The 21,452-nt window shown below is 46.5% G+C and overlaps 1 long non-coding RNA gene and 2 pseudogenes across 2 annotated transcripts; 2 read left to right on the forward strand and 1 right to left on the reverse strand.

The window, feature by feature from the left end:
• The first annotated feature begins 399 nt into the window (after window positions 1-399).
• LOC147000785 (uncharacterized) lies at window positions 400-21,240 on the forward strand. Its single transcript, XR_015045509.1, has 3 exons — window positions 400-516; window positions 1,724-1,926; window positions 20,983-21,240. It is a non-coding gene; the product is annotated as an uncharacterized LOC147000785 (long non-coding RNA).
• LOC110310807 (protein SET-like) lies at window positions 6,646-12,541 on the forward strand (annotated as a pseudogene). The gene is made up of 4 exons (XR_015045619.1): window positions 6,646-6,680; window positions 8,117-8,256; window positions 11,299-11,739; window positions 11,943-12,541. The product of XR_015045619.1 is annotated as a protein SET-like (transcript).
• Window positions 14,631-15,194, reverse strand: LOC110310738 (ferritin light chain 1-like; annotated as a pseudogene).
• Window positions 21,241-21,452: the final 212 nt, after the last annotated feature.

Below are 21,452 nucleotides of genomic sequence, written 5' to 3' on the forward strand. Positions count from 1 at the left end.
AGGAAAGTCCTTATTGCTGAAGATACCGTGCACTTTGGACATAGGGCCCTGAGCACCTCAACCCCACCCCAAACTGGGTCTGGCCTGAAAACCCCCTCCCTGAGGACTACCTCTCAGTGTACAAAAGGCGCCTTGCAGGGTTTCAAAGGAGAAAGCAACCCACAGTCCTACTCAGCTACGACACCCATGAACTAGAAACAATATCCACCATGGCACAGGAACCCTTCAGGTACAGCGGGGGAACACACACCTTGATAGGAAACAGGACCTAAGACCCATTCACCTAGCCAACCCAGGGCTAGTGATGCCAGGGATCTTGAAGGAGAATCTACAACTGTCACTTTACTGAACTCCTAACTGCATTCTAAATATTTGCCCTCATGTCCACAGACAGGTGTTGTCATCACTGCTCCTTAAGGCCTTTTGTTTGCAACAGACAAAAACCATCAGTTACAAAAGACTACAAGCAATTGAAACAGAGTTGTAGAGTCCAGAGCCAACTGATACATCTACTAGGTAACTCCTGAGCCCAGCACTCAGGGATCATGGTGGAAGAGCGTGTGCAAAGACAGTAAGAGACAGAGGAACAGGGAGATTGTGGTAAGGTTTTGTCTCCTAGAAATGTTTGGAACTACACCCATTGTCTCACCAACATGACTGCCTAACCATGGCCTGACAGGAATGACTCCAATACCAATGGCGGGTGGAGCCTTAACATTAGACAGAGAACTACAGTTGGTAGCTAAGGAAAGCTGAGAGCAGGGGAGATGTCTCCCCTTGGAAAGAACACAATAATTGATTATCCAATACCAAATGGTCAGCCCTGAAAACTTGGGTATAGAGGTGTAACATTATATAGACTAAGACAGTTATATTCATGTATTTAGGAATATAATACAATAAAAAGTATCTTATACTAAATGTATATTATATATTATTATATTTATTATTTTTAAGTTATTATAGTTATTATTATATTTATTCCTATTTATTATATTTATTATTTTGTAGTTTATTATAATAAATAATCAAGGCACATATTATGTCCTATCATAATATATGATAGTATATTTATTATGTTACATAAACGAGACCATGAATGAAAGTGGTAGTACATGAAAAATTTTGGAAGGAGGAAAGATGATGTAATTATAATCTCAAAAGGTTTTATTTAAATTGGAAGTTAAAAAAAAAAACAATCAAACAAAAACCCACATGCACAGTGGCCACATCAGTAGTCCTACCGAGAGATGGCACTCACTGAGCCCAGAAGTTCTGGACTAGTTTAGAGAACACAGGGAAAAAGCCACAGTCCCTGGAGAGGGGTCCCTTGGCAGAGCTGTAGGAAAGATGCTGACCAGAGCCAGAAGTAGGCAGGGTGTCTGTTTTCAAAGCATCTGGGCAGTGCCAAGGGAGGAGGGGAATCAGCGTTTAAGAGGCAGACTAGAGGCTGCCTGAGATCTGTCAGTGGTCACTCAGGAGAGGTCAGGAGAGGTCAGCACCGAGTCACTCGGGCCTCCCTGCGGTTGCCCTCATCTGGAGGAGCGTGGGTATTGCGCCCTAACATAACAGTGATTTCAGCCACTGTTCTTTTCCTGCAAAGCCCTTTGTGCTCCCCAGTAGACTGCGAGGCTTCCTCTGGGATATCTCTCATTTTTCTCCGGTGCCACCACTACCTCTCCACTATTTCTAAGATGGGGCAATCTTTCTCTTGTTCGGTCAGACTCAACGGCAGTCCATAATGCTGTGACAGAATGCTGTTGTGCCAGCTCCAGGCTCCTCCAGGCTCCTCCAGGCTCCTCCAGGCTCCTCCAGGCTCCTCCAGGCTCCTCCAGGCTCCTCCAGGCTCCAGGCTGTGGATTCATTCCTGGCTGATAAGGGTAACAATAGCTGGATGTCTGAGACAGTAACTTCAGTAACACCTCAGTAAGTTGCTGATTCTGTGTCCTGCCCAAAGACTTGGGGGGAGCGGGGATTAGTCACTTTCAGCCTGTAGAAACCGCCCTAGGTGGGCCCTGGAGCTGTAAAGGGAGAAGGGACCAGCATTTCTGAAAATTCCCTGACATCTGGCTCTCTCCTTGTCCTTCTGTCATCTTCTTCCTATAGCCCAATGCAGAGTGGGCATATTTATTTTCCGGTGTGTGAGTGCTTGTGGAACATGCATGCATGCATGCTCAGAGAGAACAGGTCTTATCAAGTATCTCCTCTGTCCCCCTCCACCTCATGTTCTGAGCAGGGTCCCTCACTGAACCTACAGCTCTCGGTTACAGCCAGGCTGACTACAGTGTGGGTCACCTCGCAGGCTTTACATATAGATCATCTCCAGGTTCATGCACTCTTGTTAACCACTGAGCCTTCTGAGCTGTTGCCCCAGCTCCAGAATATATTTTCTTCTTCCTTCTTCCTTCTTCCTTCTTCCTTCTTCTTCTTCTTCTTCTTCTTCTTCTTCTTCTTCTTCTTCTTCTTCTTCTTCTTCTTCTTCTTCTTCTTCTTCTTCTTCCTTCTCCCCCTCCTCTTCCTCCTCCCCCTCCTCTTTCTCCTCCCCCTCCTCCTCTTCCTCTTCCTCCTCCTCCTCCTTCTTCTTTTTCTTCTTCTTCCTTCTCCCCTTCCTCTTCCTCCTCCCCCTCCTCCCCCTTCCTTCCCCTCCCCCCTCCCCCTCCCCTTCCCCCTTCCCCCTTCCCTCCCCCTCCCCTCCCCCTCCTCCTCTTTCTCCTCCTCCTCGTCGTCCTCCTCCTTCTTCTTCCTCTCCTTCTCTTCCTCCTTTTCATTCTTCCTCCTCCTCTTCCCCTTCTCCTTCTGTTCCTCCTCCTTTTTCTCCTTCTTCCTCCTTCTTTCCTTTCCTCCCCTTCCTCCTCCTGCTCCTCTTCCTTCTTCTATTTCTTCAAGACACAGTCTTATTGTGTATCCCTGAGTGGCTTGGAACTCATTATATACACCAGGATAGCCTCAAACTCAGAGACCTTCCTCTGCCTCCTGAGTGCTAGGATTAAAGGCGTGCGCCACCAGTGCTAGGAGTAAAGGCGTGCGCCACCAGGCCAAACCAGAGTAATTACTTTTTGTTCTATGTTGTAGGATATTTAATCACGTTGAATCCTAAAAACTAGAAAAAAAAATTTCTTGTTGTGGTGTGGCTCAGCCCTAGCACACACCTTTAACCCAAGAGCTTTTTGTAAACAGGGTTAAATAGACAACCATAGGTCAAGAGGCAGAGCAAGCAACCAGTTGACAGGGAGTGAAATTAGGAAAACCCAGGAAGGAGAAAGGAGGGTCTTCGAGTTGAAGGATGCTTAAGACAGCATGGAGAAGGATAAAGGTGTTTTCCTTCTGGGACATCAGTAGAGGGGGAAGGTGGGCTGGGTGCTTTCTCTGCCTCTCTGAGCCAGCAGGCTTTCACCCCAGTGTCTGGCTCCTGAGTCATCATTTGGTAAATTGAACATTTGGGCTTTTTTTTGTTTGTTTGTTTTTCAAGACAGGATTTCTCTATATAGCCCTGGCTGTCCTGGAACTCACTTTGTAGACCAGGCTGGCCTTGAACTCAGGAATCTGCCTGCCTCTGCCTCCTGAGTGCTGGGGGCTTTTGGTTTAAATAAAACAAAAAACAAACAAAACAAAACAAAACAAAAACCCCAGCAAGCACACAGTGTCACATCCACAACTATATCCCGAATAGATGATTTCCTTAACAAATAAAGAATCACTATACAGCAATAAGGGAACGACCTAAAACACTCAGGAGGTAAGGGGGCGCTCGGAAGCTCTGGGCCATCCTGTAGCCCCTGCCTGAAAATAAAAGCAGACAACGGAAACTACAATGTGCTGTTGCCCTGGTTCTTTCCATCGCTGTGCTAAGACACGATAGCCAAAAGCAACAGGGGAAGAAAGGGTTTATCTCAGCTCTGTGTTAGTTAGGGTTTCCACTGCTGTGAGCAGACACCATGCCCAAGGCAACTCTTATAAAGGCAAACATTTAGCTGGGGCTGGCTTTCAGGTTCAGAGGTTCAGTCCATCATCATCACAGGAAGCATGCCAGCATGCAGGCAGACATGATGCAGGACAGCTGAGAGTTCTACATCTCGATCCAAAGGCAGCGGGAGGAGCCTCTCTTTCAACACTGGGCAGAGCTTTAGCATAGGAGCAGCATCCGAAGCCCGCCTATACAGGGACACAATTTCTCCAGCAAGGCTACAACTATTCCAACAAGGCTACACCTGCTAATAGTGACACTTCCCATGGGCCAAACATAGTCAAACCACTACAAGCTTACAGGTAGGACTCCATCACTGAAGGAAGTCAGGGAAGGAACTCAAGCAGGGACTTGGAGGCAGGCTTGCTTGCTATTCCACATGCATTACTTCCCTGACTGAGAGATACAGTAGGAATCATAGGGTGCTGCTTATGAGCTGGCTCACAGAACAGCTTATGCTCAGCTAGAGTTCTTTGCATCATCCCAAATCAGTGCTGGCCACAATAGGCTGGGCCCTCCTCCATTAATGAACAATCAAGATGCTCCCCCACGGGGCTGGTGAGATGGCTCAGTGGGTAAGAGCACCCGACTGCTCTTCTGAAGGTCCAGAGTTCTAATCCCAGCAACCACATGGTGGCTCACAACCATCCGTAACAAGATCTGGCACCCTCTTCTGGAGTGTCTGAAGACAGCTACAGTGTACTTACATGTAATAAATAAATAAATCTTTAAAAAAAAAAAAAAAAGATGCTCCCCCACCTCTCACACCTGTCTCCCCCCCTACACCTGTCCTCCCCCTGCCCCTCACACCTGTCCTCCCCCCACCCCTCACACCTGTCCTCCCCCCCACACCTATCCTCCCCCTCCCCCGCCCCTCACACCTGTCTTCCCCCTGCCCCTCCCCCGTCCTCCCCCCTCACACCTGTCCTCCCCCCGCCCCCCTGCCCCTCACACCCGTCCCTCCCCCCCCCCGCCCCTCACACCTGTTCTCCCCCCCCCGCCCCTCACACCTGTTCTCCCCCCCTGCCCCTCACACCTGTCCTCCTCCCCCCCACCCATCACACCTGTCCATAAGCCAATTTGATCTGGGCGATTCTGCGATTGAGACTCCCTTCTTGGGTGTCTCTAGGCTGTGTCAAGTTTATAGTTAAAGTTGACTAGGGCAGATATCAATCCTTCCATATCTGGGACCAGTGAAACAGCTAGTGGATAAAAGTTTATCACCAAACCTGTCGACCAGAGTTCAATTCCTAGGACCTATGTGGCAGAAGAGACCAATTTCCCACAAATTGTTTTCTGACCTCCACATGCATGCTCTTATACAAATCCACATACATAAACACACATGTACATAAAATAAATAAATAAATAAATGTAAAAATAAAACCACCTACAATCTTCAAATTGACAAAGACCCTAAATTTGGTTATACCAAATGTGAAGTCCAGAGGCATACATTTTTTTCATACTAGGTTGGAAATGAAAACCAGTTTTTATAGAGGGCACTTTGGTAAGTCTCAAAACCTAAATTTCATACACTGTTGATTTAGCAGAGACATTTAGAATTTTATCCTATAGATAGATTTATGTAAAAAAAAAAAACAAATAAAATTACAAGTAACTGTACATCCGTGATGGAGGCTTGGCTAGTTCCAGTGTGATCACATCCACTGGTCAGGTCAGGGACTGACTTTCTTCATTTAATATGGAAAGCGCATGCTAATGTGAAAGCATATGCTAATGAGAAGATATGCTAATATGAAAGAATATGCTAATATAAAATGATATGCTAATGTGAACACATGCTAATATGAAAGCAAAGGCTAATGAGAAGATATGCTAATATGAAAGATATGCTAGTGCAAAATGATATGCTAATGTGAACACATATGCTAATGTGAGATGATGTGCTACTATGAAAGCATATGCTAATATGAAAAGCATATGTTAATGTGAAGATGGGGGCAATGACTTTGACTGCGTAGGACCATTTCCCTGTAACTGGTGGCTTTTTGGAGAGAGGACAGGCCCTTGTGTTGTAGCCCAGACTGTCCTGAAACTCATTATTTAGCACAGGGTGGCCTCAGACTCCCTACAACCCTCCTACCTCAGCTTCAAAAATACTGAGATTCAAAGTGTGAGCCTCCGTGCTCAGCTGACATTCAGAATTATAAACTGTGCCTCACACCTTCCCTCAGATTAAGTCGGGCTTTTTCTTTCCTCCGCACTCTTCCCATCTATGCTATTGTTCATGTTGTTCAGAGTTCATACTGAGCTAAATTGAGTGACACCTCCTCCAGGAAGCCCTCACTGGTTCTCCAGATGAAAGTGAGTTTTCATCCTGTAAACTCTCAAGTACTTTAATCATTTGATGGAAATCTTTGGGGAGGGTTCTGAAGAGAAGAAAAGAAATTGATATTTACTGTGAGACTACTTTGTATCTGGCGAAACAAGGCTTTCTTCCAAGCTTCTTCATCTAGTTTTCTAAGCATTTATGATTCCACCATAAAGCATTCCTTGAGAGTAGGATTCAGAGGTGGTTTTCGGTGTAGTTCTTCAAAGGTGTAGTTCTTCCTAGGTTCATCCAAGGAAATGATTCACGAGCCTCTCTGACACATAAGGATTTATGTGTGGTGCTGGCCAGAGCAAGGCAAGCAGGACAGGATCTTAGCTCTCCAGGCATGACCTCAAACCCCTCAGTGGACATAATAAAAAGGTGAGAAGAGAAGACTTACTGAAGGACGGATAATGAGTGTGTATCTGATTAAGTGTGGTTTGATGCCTACCTACAAAATAAAATTATACACAGTACTGATTTGCATCTTATCTAAGGCAGTATCCTTTCCCAGGTGCCATGCCAGAGTTACAAAGGCCTCCCGTTCAGTGTCTTTCTAGAATTGTACTGCTCGGTGCTGCAAACAACAGATACACATGCACTTCTAAATAAGAAAGAGACAATTAAATAAAAACAAATTCCTTCCTTCCTTCCTTCTTTCTGTTCTTCTTTTCTTCCAAGATAAGGTCTTCCTATGTAGCCAAGGTTGACCTCAGGCTCACCTTGTAAACTTAGCTGGCCTTGAACTTATGATCCTCATGTCTCAGTGTCCTACGCGCTGTCACTTAGCTGCAGTAGCCAACAATAGGAAAAAGTAGGCACTGGAAAGTCTCCAGAGCTGGGAGAGGTTTATGATCACCGCATATGGCAATGACATTGGATGACACAGCCTGCGGTGGTTTCATAGGAATGGTCCTGACTGACGTGTCTGAATGCTTGACAATAAAGGAGGAAGGGGCACTGTTAGGAGGCGTGGCCTTGTTGGCAGAAGTGTGTCTCTGTGAGGCAGGCTTTGAGGTCATATATACTCAAGCTACATCCAGTGTGGGCCACAATCCCCTTTTGATACCTATGGATCAAGATGTAGAACTCTCAGCTCCTCTTCTCAAGCATCATACCTGCCTGGACGCTGCCGTGCTGCCCACCAAGAGGATAATGAACTAAATCTCTGAAACTGTAAACCAGCCCCAAATAAATTTTTCTTTGGAAGAGTTGCCTTGGTCATGGTGTCTCTTCACAGCAGTAAGACCCTAAGACACAGACACAGATTGTTTGTGTCACTGTAACAAATTCCATTTCATGGTGGCCTTCAAAATGAGCATCGTGGCTCACACATCTAATGTGAATACTCTGGAGGCTGAGGCAGGAGAATCACTGGGAGTTCCTAGCTTACTTGGACTACATAAGAACCTGTTCAAGCAACAAAGAACAAAACAAAAGCAACCAAGCAAAATACACTAACTACAGTTGTTGTAGCCGTTTCCATGAGAAGAGAAGTATGTAGGGGGTGGCCTGTGGAAGGATTTAGATCGCTGGGGACAATATTCCTCCTGCTCTTATCGGGACCCATCCCTCTCTTGCACAATGACCTAACCAAGGCCTCCTGGGTTCTTTCTTGAATCAGAGGTTGGGGTGCAGATAACCTGCCTGCTGTCTGTCCCCGGGTGTTGCAGCACACCTCCCGTTCGCCAGCGTGGTGCCTGGCCCGAAGGAGACCTGGGCTCGCCGCTAGGGGGTGATGGAGCCCTCCTTTAAATTCTAAATAAAGCCAGAGAGGCTGAGAGCTCCCAGGTCTCTCTTTGCTCCATCCCCCACAGCGTCAAAAACAACACAAGAAACATTCAGGAAGGAAAGCAAACCGTGCAGATAGCACTGACATTCCAGATAGCAGGGTTTGCACCCATTTCCAGGCAGGGTGAACCAAAAAAGAAATCAAAGCAGAACTCCCACCGCAAAGGTGAGAAATGGTGCCTCTGTTATAGTCTGTTCTGCATTACTCTGCATTAAAATACTCCTCTAATAATGGGCCCGCTATTCTCTAGGAGGCATTTGACAAAACAAAACAAAAAACTGCGGCCTTTTCTAACTCCACTTGACAGTCTCTTTTTTATTGTATTTGTCACATGCTTTAAGGTCTAAATTAAGAAATAGAAATGCAGTCACTGGCTTACTTCTTGACAATTAGAATGGCTTCCTGCTCTCGGAAGCCCTCTGCGTTCCCGCACAGTGGTGCCCCCTAGTGGCGGAGCCACTGCCTGCGCTATGACAGCTAAAGCCTTTGGCAAGGCTTTATCGGAATCAAAAATGCCCCCACTTTCCTTGGATTTCTCAGATCTTTCCGTTCACTGCTCGAGGCATTCGATTTATCTCGTCTTCAAAAACTAAAATATTCCGTGTGTTTTCATATCGAGCCAGGAATGGTGGTGGTTCATTTAAAAAAAACAAAAAACAAAACAAAACAAAAAACTCACCGGGCGTGGTGGTGCACCCCTTTAATCCCAGCACTTGGGAGGCAGAGGCAGGCGGATTTCTGAGTTCAAGGCCAGTCTGGTCTACAGAGTGAGTTCCAGGACAGCCAGGGCTAAAAGAGAAACCCTGTCTCAAAAAACCAAAACAAAAACCAAAAAAACAAACAAAAACCAAAAAGCTCTTCCTGTCTCTATGAGGGCCTGCCTGGACACAGGCAATCTGAGTCCTGTCTTTTCTTTCCCCTCGCACCTCTCTGTCTTATACCACACGCTGCTTCTATGTGCAGGGAGAAGGTGATGATGGGTGATAGGTGAGCAGAAAAGGCCTTGCTTGAATCCTATGGTTCTGGCTTGCTTGGCAGACACACTACCTAACCCCTCTGGCCCCTGGTAGAGAGGAGGCACTCTCAGGCACTCTTGCCTGTTGGAAATGGGGCTGTTTGAAAGCAGCGCCATTCTCCCACAGTTCAAGCCCTCAGAGCATTGAAAGCTTCCTTGGCCCGCTGATGTGCTGCCGAGAGAGTGTTTCAGATCACCACTAGCCACTTCTACCAGAGTCCTCCTTGCATGAGGGTTATGGGCAGCCGTGGCTCCTTGGCCTTTCAGCCACATGTGTGTCACCTCTACAGCTTGAAACAAACAAACAAACAAACAAACAAACACAAACAAACAAACAACAACAATGTCCTGGGGAATTTAGGTCCTTATGCTTGAGTGGCAAATGCTTCATTGGCTATGCCCCACCCTCTCAGAGTTTTGCCTAGTTCTCTTCTGCGAGTCCCCCGCTTTATCCTAGGCTGTTGCTTACTGTTTTAGTTTTGTGTGATTATGAAATGAATTATACCTCACCCCAACTCACATATTCAAATCCAAACTCCTAATATTTCAAAATATAACTGGTTTTGAAGATAAGCTCTACCCCCACCCCACCCCCGCTCTTTGAGACAAGATCTGATGTAGCCCAGGTTGTCCTGGAACTCCTGGCCAAGCTGAGCCTGGAAATCCCCCTGAAGAGAATCTACTCCCAAGCTCACCCTGTGGCTGTCATTGGTGGCCCCCACTGATGGGTGGGTAGAGGTGATGTCACTTCCTCACCATTGAGTGTTTCCATGGGGCAATTCTTGGTGGGGTGGCTGACTTCACAGTGAGCAAGGAACAGATGGGCTCAGTGGAACACAGCCTTTAAATTTTTTATTCCTTATTTATTTTATGAGCTGAGTATGGACTTGTGCATGCTGGGCAAATACAACCGAGCTACAGAACCAACTGCAGCCCAATCTTCTTATAACCCAGCCATGATATTTGGGGTATTCCACTCAGTAGAGGCAAATCAAGAGGCTCAGCCTACACACGAGAACTGCACACACACACCCATGCCCGTGCGTGCACACACAACTTGTAGACAACTCTGATCCCTGGGTGCTAGCCAGAGGGGCTCCCCAGCAGAGCAGTCTAGCATCCTTCTTAGGGGCTCCTTAGCTCGCTTAGCGCTAAGCTTAGTTTTGGCATCTTCAATCAAAACAGAGGATTAAGAAGGAGCCTGTACCATTCCATTGCACTAGCAAGAGAGAAGAAAGAGTGTGGGCTCACAGCTTGACAGACTTGGCAGTGAACCCGGAATTGTGGTTGCTAGCTAGAATTGAGTCATCAAGGGTGTGGCAAAGATTGCAAACTGAAACACAAAGCCACATTTCCTGGGGTTCCTTTTCCAGTTTATGGAGTGACCCGGCCAGGAACTACATTTCCCAGAATTCCTCATACCTGGGGCACCACGTGAGTGGTTCTTGCCAATAGGGTAGGGGAGGAGCAAACCAAGGCATTTCCTAGGCAGGGAGCCTAGCAAGACGCTTCTCTTTCTGAGCTTAAAGCATTTCGAGACTCGAGGAAGGAGTCACAAGATTAAAAGGCACCTGGACCACAGAAAGACACCAATTAAGAAGACCTGCTCTGGGTTTGTGCATGAGCAAGGAACACGAATTATTTCTCAAGCCACTGAAAATATAGTTTAATGACGGCAACAGGTAGGGGTTACCATAACAATCCGACCTCATGGGCTCGAAACTTGACAAATAGCACGCGACTGTCAATGAGTGGACACAGGGCAGCTGTCGGTGGGCCCGGCCTGAAGAGTCTCCCTGACCTTGGCAGGACACTGGATAGTGGTGACCCATGACATAGTTCCATTTCCCGGGATGGGCAGAGCTGCCTAACTGTGACCCCAGAATCTTAATACGACCCTAAGAGAAAGGTACCCTGAAAATGGCTGAAACCGTTCTTACTGCCACACTCTCACAACTAGGTTTGAAATGACTGGGGCTCGGTAGGAATGCCGACAGCAGCATTTATTTGTACTTGTTTAAGATTACGCTAGTCTCCAGCTCTCCACCCTGACAAGTCAATAGGATGCTAGTCTCAGAGTTAAGGGTGCTGCCTCCGAGTTCCTGCGAGTTTCTTCCTGCTGTGAACATTCGGGGGGCGGGGGAGGGGGTTGCACTGGCCTCTGTCTACCGGCCACCTCCCTCACTCCATAGCCCTGAAGCAGTAATCTGCAATCCTGCCTCAGCCCAAGAAACCCATACTGGCTGCTGCCCCGAAGCTGGAGGACAAGTCGGCCTCTCTCGGCCTGCCAAAAGGAGAAAAGGAACAGCAAGAAGTAACTGAACGTATTGATGAAGTACAAAATAAAATAGACATACTTAATGAACAAGCCAGCGAGGGAATGTTGAAAATAGAACAAAAATATAACAAACTCCGCCAACCATTTTTTCAGAAGAGGTCAGAATGGATCTCCAAAATCTCAAATTTTTGGTAACAACATTCGTCAACCATCCACGAGTGTCTGCACTGCTGGGGGAGGAGGACGAGGAGGCTCTGCATTGGTGACCAGAGTTGAAGCGACAGAATTTGAAGACATTAAATCAGGTTACAGAATAGATTTTTATTTTGATGAAAATCCTTACTCTGAAAACAAGGTTCGGGGGCTGGAGAGATGGCTCAGTGGGTAAGAGCACCCGACTGCTTTTCCGAAGGTCCAGAGTTCAAATCCCAGCAACCACATGGTGGCTCACAACCATCCGTAATGAGATCTGACTCCCTCTTCTGGAGTGTCTGAAGACAGCTACAGTGTACTTACAGTATAAATAAATAAATCTTAAAAAGAAAAAAAGAAAACAAGGTTCTCTCCAAAGAACTTCGTCCGAATGACAGTGTCCATCTTCAACGTCCACCGAAATCAAATGGCAATCTGGAAAGGATTTGACAAAGCGCTCAAGTCGAATGCAGCGCAGGGCCAGCAGGAAGGGGCAGCACGAAGAGCCAGAGAGCTTCTTTACCTGGTTTACTGACCATTCTGACGCAGGTGCTGACGAGTTAGCAGAGGTCATCAGAGATGACATTTGACCAAATCCCTTGCAGGACTATTTGGTTCCTAATATGGATGATGAAGAAGGAGAGGCAGAGGATGATGATGATGATGATGGTGGAGAGGAAGGGTTGGAAGATATTGATGAAGGAGTTGAGGATGAAGGTGAAGATGATGAGGATGAAGGGGAGGAGAGGATGGCTAGCACTGATGGACTCCAACCTTCTTTTTTCTTTTTATTTATTTTTTTAAATTTTCTCCAGTCCCTAGGAACAAGTTGCAGTCCTTTCCTCCCTGTCCTTCTATGGTCAGTCACCTTGTTTTTGAGGTCTCAACATCATGATTCTCAACTAATTTTGGGGAAAACATCTTGAGCAAAATACAACAGGAGAAGAATCTAAAATAAAAAAAGAGTGCAGCCTCCTGTCCTCTATGTCTTATGTTTCAAATGCGGGCAGGCCTGTCTTGTGATCAGGACAGACAGGCAGACTGACCACCTGAAGGAGCCAACACGGTTCTTCACTCTGCTTTATTTTAGGTCAATGCTAAGAATCTGTCCAGTTCCTGACTACTTGGGAAACCTACCACTTTAAGACAAACACACACACACACACCCCTCCTGCCCAGTCTGAGCATTGGTCAGAGAGCATCCTACATCTTTTGGAATAACAAAAGATGGTAAAGCAGCCTTGGTGAACAGCTTCTACTCTAGCAGCATAAGGCTCTTTTGGAGCAAAGCAGTGAGAGCAGATGACCTGTTCCAGGGGTAATAAACAGCCGTGTGGGTAGCCAAGACCAGCAAGCCTGTTTGGTTACTGTTACCTGTGAAGATCTTTCTACTCATTGAAGTTTATTCTCTATCTTCCTCATGCCTTGACCTTATCACACAGAAACTGAGAGGAGTTTAGTCCAACTTTCTGAAGAGTGCTAGAGAAGCCTTAACACCTGTCCTGTTTACTCTCCACCCCACCCCCACTTACTTCTTATCCTCTCACCAGATAAGAGATGTCTCTAGTTGGCAGAGCTGAGAGTTATAGCATCTACACCACCCCACCGCACCCCCCCCCCACCGGCTGACACTTTTACACTGAGGCCACATGCAGAGTTATGGAGGTGACAGACAATGAGGAACTTCCTGGTCCTGCCCAGCATCCTCGCTCAGCCTTGCCTGCCTCCCAGGCTCCACTCTGAATGCCCTGCTCATGCATGTCACACCTACATCTAGGTCTGATCTGCTCTCTATTCCATGTCTCCTAAAAGTAACATAAAAGATAGCTAACTGCTTGCTTCCTGATGTAAACACCAGATAAGAAATGTTTCTTTCTTTCTTTTTTTTTTTTGTACAATTTATTTTGGCCGGTTGTAAACACATCAGTGTAACCAATGATAACGCCCATGATCTTTCTTCCTCCACTTCCAAAGTTCTGTGGTTCCAGCTTGAGCTGCCGCACCTGGTTTATGCTGTGCTGGGGTTGAACTCTGAGCAGGTTAGGGAAACTCTACCAACCGAGCTCCACCCTGACCTTGTTATAAGAATATCTTAGGAAATTATAACTCTTAGCCAGGTGGTGCTGGAGCACACACCTATATTCACAGCACTCGAGAGGCAGAGGCAGGTGGATCTCTGTGAGTTCAAGACCAGTCTGGTCTTGAATATCAGGTAATAGAGGACTACAAAGAGAAATGCTGTCTCCAAAATCCAACTCAACCCAACCCAACCCAAAAAGAAAACCCAACAAAAACAAAGCAACAATGAACTCTTATGGGGTATGGTACCACCATGCCCAGGTGAGAAGGTTGGTTAATATCTGTCAGTGATAGGCCTGAGGCACTGGCTTTCAGCCTTGGTGTGTCACCTTCTGAGGATTTAAAAACATCTGAGTTCCCAACCTGAGTGATGCATGTTTTTGGCTGGAGAGTTGGCTCAGCTGTTAAGAGCACTGGCTGTTCTTGCAGAGGACCCAGGTTCAGTTCCCCAGTACCCACATGGGGGGTCATAACCATAATACCAGGTAACCAGACACCCTCTTCTGACCTCTGCAGGCACCAGGCACGAATGTGGTTTGTATACACACAATTAGGCAAAACACTTATACACATAGAGAAACACATCTTTCCTTTTGGTAGGCCCAGTGCAGAACTGCGTGGCTCAGATTTCTGGACTGGGATGCCCAGGGCTTTTTGAAGTGCCTGGCTCCTTACTTTACGGATTATTTACTCTCTCTCTCTCTCCCCCAATCCCTCCCCCCAGACAGGGTTTCTCTGTATAGCCCTGGCTGTCCTGGAACTCACTTTGTAGACCAGGCTGGCCTCGAACTCAGAAATCTGCCTGCCTCTGCCTCCTGAGTGCTGGGATTAAAGGCGTTCACCACCGCGCCCAGCTTCTCTCTCTTTTGTCCTCATCTTCACTCTTAGTCCTCCGCTGTGGGGAGCTCCATGGATTTGATACATATCTGAGATATGCATTGATCCTTTTTCCTTTCTCCTTCTCCTCTGAGCCCCTTGGAAGGCACAGAGGCCTCCTAGTCGTGCTTGAGAGTGAGGCCCTCAGAGAGATACTCACTCAGAGATCCCTGGGGCGCGCCAGTCTGCGCTGGTTGTGGTCCTGCCAGCCTACGGAGGTTGGTCAGGTGGTTACCCATCTTCTTGATGCGCTTCACCCCCATATCCAGGAAATGGCTTTCCAAGAAGTCACAGAGATGACGGTCTGTGCGGGCAGAACCCAGGGCATGCAGATCCAAGAAGGCCTGGTTCAGGTTCTTCTCCAGGGCCAAGGCAGCTTCCATGCCTCCTCGGTTTTACCCCATTCACCTTGAGCCGGCTTCTGCACTTCCTGAAGAGTGCACACCCCTTCTCCCACTCCGCAATCTGCAACTTGAGAAGCCGCTAGGTACCCTCACTCTTCTCAGCCAATTCACAGAAGCGGCCCTCCAGAGCCACGTCATCCTGATCAAAAATGAAGCCCAGAGATCTGTAGGTGGAGGAGGCCCGCAGGTGCAGGTTGGCCAGGCGGTTCAAGGCAGCTTTCACTTAGGTGGAATAATTCTGACGAATCTGAGAGGTCATGGCTGATCTGGGAGTGTGAGCTAACCGTGAATAGATGGTTGCAGACTGGTCCTAGGAGCTGAAGGCAGCAAGGAGCTGGTCCCGGGGACTGCGACTGGAGAGACTTGTAAGGCGGCTGGAAGCCAGTACGGTAGGAATCCCCGGGTCTGTTCCTTTCAAAGACTGTTGAAACAAGACACAGATCCAAGGGACCTCCAAGGCGCTGCTCCGCCCTCAGTCTTAAAATCCTTCAACTAGGATGTGGGCATCTTGGAGGAGGGACTTGGGTCTGTCTGTGAGCTGGATCGGCACCTGGTGTTTCTCGCCTTTGCTCCTGTGAGTCTGTCTATTCAGGGAGGCATTTTGATAATTTGTAATGTAGACATTATCTTAACAGCCCTGCGAGGGAGTCATACAGACCCTCTGACAGGCAGATAGGGAGACCAGCCACAACTAAGTAACAAAAATGTCCACTTACCCCCTTATTTTTCTTACCCTTATCTTTCTTCTCCTCCTTACCTGAGACAAAGCCTGGCAGCTTACAACAGGGCCTGGATAGGCTTCTTTTCTCCATGCAGTAAGGTTCCCGGCTGATTAATGGGCCCAGTAAATTCAAGGCTGGGTTAGGGCGCATTTTCACAACACTTACAGGCCAATGAGCCATCCTGTCTTTCTTCAAACTGACCAGCTCTAAATTAGGGAAGGAAGACCCTTCAGAGACTTAAAAACCCCATCCCTCAAGAAGATTTCAGCTTCCCAAGTCCCCACCCGCCTTGTGGAGACTCTCTCTCTGTGGGCCTACTGCGTGTGTCCCTCACCTCAGCAAAAGGTTTCCTTCAACTGCTCATTCTGTTAGCCCCCCCTTGGCTGTGTTCTCCATCTCCCAGGCCCCTCTTGGCTGTGTTCTCCATCTCCAGAAGCTGCCCATCACACTGTTTCCTGCCTTTTAATTTTCACTGGCAGAGAAAACAAACCCAACCAAGACCCCTACATGGTGGTACCCGAACCTCCTAAAATGACTTTGTGTGTGCACTGAGTATGCAAATGTTTGTTTTCTCTGCCAGTGAAAATTAAAAGGCAGGAAACAGGTAGAGACATGTGTGTGTGTGTGTGTGTGTTGGAGGGGAGTGTCCCCATATTGTCCTCCATATTGCACCGAGCCCCAGAAGGCTATCCGGACAATGGCAGACTTCAACCTTAGCAGGACAGCACTGGACATCTCAGTGGGTGGAAAGAAAAGTTTCTTTGGGGAATCAAACTGCCAGGCTCTCTCTCAGGGGAGCACAGAGCACCAATCAGGTAGCATGGAAAGTCTTGTCAGTTTTAAGGGGACAGGTAAGTTAGGCGGAAGGGGTGTGGAGGAGGGGGTGCAGGCCAGAACAGCCTGGGATTTATCATGGGCGCTTTGGTCTATAGCAGGCTGTTCACAGACTAGATGCCCTGGCAATGGTAATTGATCACTGTGGGTGGGTAAAGGAAGTGGTGGCTTTTCTGGTAAACAGAAATTTGACTTCCTTCTGTTTACTCAGTAACCATCCTTCTGTTTACCTGGCCAGGCTCTTTCTGTTTAGGATACTGTCCCAAGCACTGCCATTTGGGGGCCTGCTTTGGGCCTAACATATGGCAGGAAGGAATGAAACTTTCTCCCACAGATGAGTTGTCTGTGCCAGCCCTTTTAGAATCCACATTCTTATTAGGATACAGAACCTCCTCAGAGGCCCACAATGAGGCCATAGAGGCTAGCAGGTCCTTGACACTGACGATGCAGGAAGGTAGGGACACAAGACTTCTTCACTGGGTATAATGGATGGTATACACCTATAATTGCAACTACTTGGGATGTTGAGACAGGAGGACAGTGAATTAGAGCCCAATTTGAGCTATATACTCTCTCTCTCACACACACACCTTAAAGCAAAACAAAAACCAAGCTGTTGTTGTTAATATTAACTGGACAGAATCTAGAATCACCCAGGAAGGAGCTAAGCCTCTGAGCATCTGTGTGAGCGAGTGCATCACCTAGGTTAGTTGAGGTGGAAAGAGCTCCCTTCACTGTACGTGGCACCGTTCTGTGGGCTGCAGGCCTGAGCTGATTGACAAGGAGAAAATGAATCCACCACTCACTGCTTCAACCATGGACACAACGTAAGCAGCTGCTTCAGGCTCCTGCTTCACACGGCCCCACCAGGACTGACTGCATACTCAACTGTGAGGTAAAACGAAGACTTCTTCCTTCACTTGTTTTTATCAGGGATTTTATTGTAGCAACAAGTAACCGATGCAGAGCATCAAACACAGGAAACCTCCTTCCGAGCCACAGCCTAAGCCACCCTCAAGTAGTTTTGCTTTGATGATTCTGACAGCTACTTTCAGCTGCCGGAGAATCTCAAGTGTCTTTTGTCCAAATGGGGACTCCCCTTCCCCCTGTTGCTCTCAGAACTCAATGATGAATCTGTGTTAGCTCCATACTGCCTCCCTCAGACAATCCTGACCTCCACAGTTGACATATGGACCCCAGGTTCTTGTCCCTAATCACTATGCCACGGAAATCTGAGTCATTCCAGAAAATCTGGGATGTTCATTGGATCTATAAAACCATCTCAATGAAAATGGATTTAATAACTATAAACGTAGTTTTAAAGAACAAAGTTTGTGTGTAATTATTTCAACAAGCCTGGTAGCCATTTTCCTTCTAAAGAGATATTAACTTTGAAGATTGTTAGTGAAAGTGGTTTTAATACTGAGTGTTTGTTGTGATTCTATTTTCTATCTTAAATAAAAATGTGCTCTCTCTGTGTCTCTCTCTCATTTTGCTTTTCAACAGGACTTTGTAGACCAGGTTGGCCTTGAAGTTGAATTCTCCTGCTTCAGGTTTCCCAAGTATAGGATTACACACACAAACCCCTATACCCAGCAAAAGTCAGTGTTTGTGTACACAGTGAAGTCTGTGGTTGTTGCTTGTTTTTGTACCATGGTTAGATTTCTTCATTGAAAGTCTCAAGCCAAAGAACATCTCAGATACAAGCAGGGGCCAGATAGAGAAGATGTTGCCTAGGTACCCAAATCTACCTTTAAAGGATACAAAGTAACCGACCAGAGCAAAATGCTGTTTATGTGGCTTTACTAAGCTTGATGTATGAAAATGCAGTTTCTACTCGAATTTAACAGGGTGCTTCCCAGAACCATAACATTACAGCTTGGTGGTCCCCAGTCCAAGAGTGGAACTTGTTCCAATCACGGGGGCTGCTCTCTGCTGTGTACAGACCCTCTGACACAGACACTTTGAAGCACACTTGAGGACTTGTGCCGATCACAGGCATTGCCCTGGCTGAAGGCCAGGCTTCTGAGCTGCCAGTGTGTGGTGGGATGTGAGCCATGTTTGCTGGTGTTTGTGCACCTAATGCTAGCACAAGGGCTTCTTGTAGCTTAGAGGGAAGAATATTTAAATCTGATAAATTGTGCATATTGTTTAGACACCTATGAAACAGATGTGTTCTGGCTTTGTGTTGTATATTGTTTTATTGAATGGGTTTCCATATATAGCTCAGGCTGGTCATGAAAGCTGGATCTTGGTCCTTGTGTACACTTCACTGTGTACACAAACACTGACTTGGTCTTTAATGGCTGGGCTTGCTGGGAGTACCCCATGTCTGGCTCGTACTTACCAAACTTCTCCAAACTGGAAAGATGTATTTCCAGCATAGCCGTGCAGTTATGCCCTAGGGGGTCATGTTCATTCTTCTCATGACCACAGTCATGTAACAACAAGCCTCTGAAGGCCCAGGGGAGTCATGGAGTTAATCTGGGTCTCTCCCACCCACACTTGTTTACTTCATGTATGTATGTGCATACCTGTGCAATGCTTTGAGAGGCCAGGAAAGGCTGATGGACCTCATGCAACTGGAGTTAACAATTGTACACTGCCCATGTGAGTGCTGGGAATTGAACCCGTCTTCTGAATGAGCAGAAAGTGTTCTAAATGGCTAAGCCATCCTCTGGCCCTTTGATATTTAAGACATTTTATAAAACTATGTAAGTTCTGAAAGAAATCAAGCAGTCCCTGATGGTCACTGGTTTCCTTCAGTACCATGCCTGTGAAGATTCTTATGTATGATTCAGTTAAACAAAAGTTAAAACACTCTTTTGGCTCTAGAATATATTCCATGGACACTGGGCAGTTCAAGCACCTTTATCTCTAACCTTGACAATATTTAGTGAGTGTGGTGGTTGGTAGTCTGCCCATAGTCTGACCATCAAGAACAGCAGCAGCAGTGGGGTCAACCAGACCATGGAGTGCTACAGAGAGCAGAGCTGAAGATGTGACCTTTACAACCCCTTTGGAAGCTCAGAAGATCATGCATGGATCCCAGACATTGGAACAAGAAGCTGTAATATTAAGGTTGCCTTGGGGACCCCAAGATGTTTGAGATGCCAGAGCCATGGGATACCTGCTGAGGAAAGCTACTAAAACAAAGTAGAACCATCCTAAGAGAAAGAATTGGTTTGCAGTCAACAAAGCTGAAAGCAGTTGGACATTAGACAGGGTGACAGAGTTTGGAGTTTGCCAGATGATTTTTGGTCTTGCTTTGGTTCAGTATTTCTTAACTATGACATTTTGGAATGATAATATCCATCCTTTGATGTTGGAAGAATGTGATCTGCTTTTTTATTTTGATTTTATAGAGAATACAATTAAGATATTGCATGAAAAAAAAATGCCGGGCGTGGTGGCACACGCCTTTAATCCCAGCACTCGGGAGGCAGAGGCAGGCGGATTTCTGAGTTCAAGGCCAGCCTGGTCTACAAAGTGAGTTCCAGGACAGCCAGAGCTATACAGAGAAACCCTGTCTCGAAAAACCAAAAAAAAAAAAAAAAAAAAAAAAAAACCAATGAAGTTGAACTAAATGTGTTTTGTGCTATGTGATGGCTAGGCATGGCTTCCATAGTGTTCCTTTTGGTCCATGGGAAGTGGCACTATTAGGAGGGGTAGCCTTGTTGGAGTAGGTGTGACCTTGTTGGAGGAAGTGCTTCACTGTGGGTTGGATTTTGAAGCTCTGCCCAGTCCAGAAGAGACAGTTTCTCCTGGCTGCAGTCAGATCAAGATGCAGAGCTCTCAGCTTCTGCTCCAGCACCATGTCTGCCATGCGCCCTGCCATGATGATAATGGACTAGACCTCTGAAACTGAAAGCCAGCTCCAATGAAATGTTTGCCTTTATAAGAGTTGCTTGGGTCATGGTGTCTCTTCACAACAGTAAAACCCTAGCTAAGACAGAGACCTTTGTTTATTAAAACATAAAATAGCATGTTTCCCTGATTCATACATCCACTCACTGCACACACACAGAACTAGAACCTCTCTCATCTTTCACTTTCATCTGTGACCATTCCTGTAGTGAATTTGACAGAATCTTGAGTCATCTGGAAGCTGGGCCTCTTGGCCATGCCTTTGGAGAGTTGTGCTCATTGAGATGGGAAAATATGTCCACTGTGGGCACCACCATTCCCTGGCTGGGATCCTGGGCTGTGTAAGTGGAGAAGGGGAACCTACCCGGAAGCATGCATTCATCTTTCTCTACTTCCTGATTGTGAGTGTGATATGACCAGAGGTTTTAAGCTCCTATTGCCTGGAGTTTTCATCTATGATGAACTGTATCCTTGAAGTTTGAGTTGAAATAAACCTTTTCCCCTTAAGGTACCTCTATCTGAGTACTTTATCACAGAAACAACAAAACAAGAAACTAACATACTGTCCATGCTTCTTTCTTCCTCTGTCCATAAGAGTCTTCTTTGTTCTCATCTCCCCTCCAGGTAGAGGAGGAGTCGAGTATTTAAGATTGCACTCTGATCTTCAAAACTTCATTCAAGGTCATGGGAGAGCTGTCCAAGCACAGGGATTCGTACAACCTCCAAATACGACTTTGGAAGTGGCAAGTGTTTTTCTTCTTTTCTCCATTATTCATTTCCTCTCTGGTCTCCACTAATGAATGGAAAAGACCCCACTGTGTGCCTTTCCCTGAAGCCCCAGATGAGGCTCATACTTTTCTCCTCCTCCTCCTCTGACTTCACCTCATACATTCTTCTCTGATATCAGAGGTACAGAGATAATGAATTTCTGACTATACACTGTCAAGCAATTTAAAATTATACTGTGAGCATCAGTCTTGCCTTCCTCCACAGAAATTTCTGGAAAGTTCTCTATTGACAGTAGCTCCTGACAATGTACCTATGCATACGGCAAGTACTCCGTCAATAAACACTTGTCATTTTAACAATTTGTT

Source organism: Mus caroli, unplaced genomic scaffold (genome assembly GCF_978045245.1).
Source record: "Mus caroli unplaced genomic scaffold, Mus_caroli_1 scaffold_16, whole genome shotgun sequence".
NCBI lineage: Eukaryota > Metazoa > Chordata > Mammalia > Rodentia > Muridae > Mus > Mus caroli.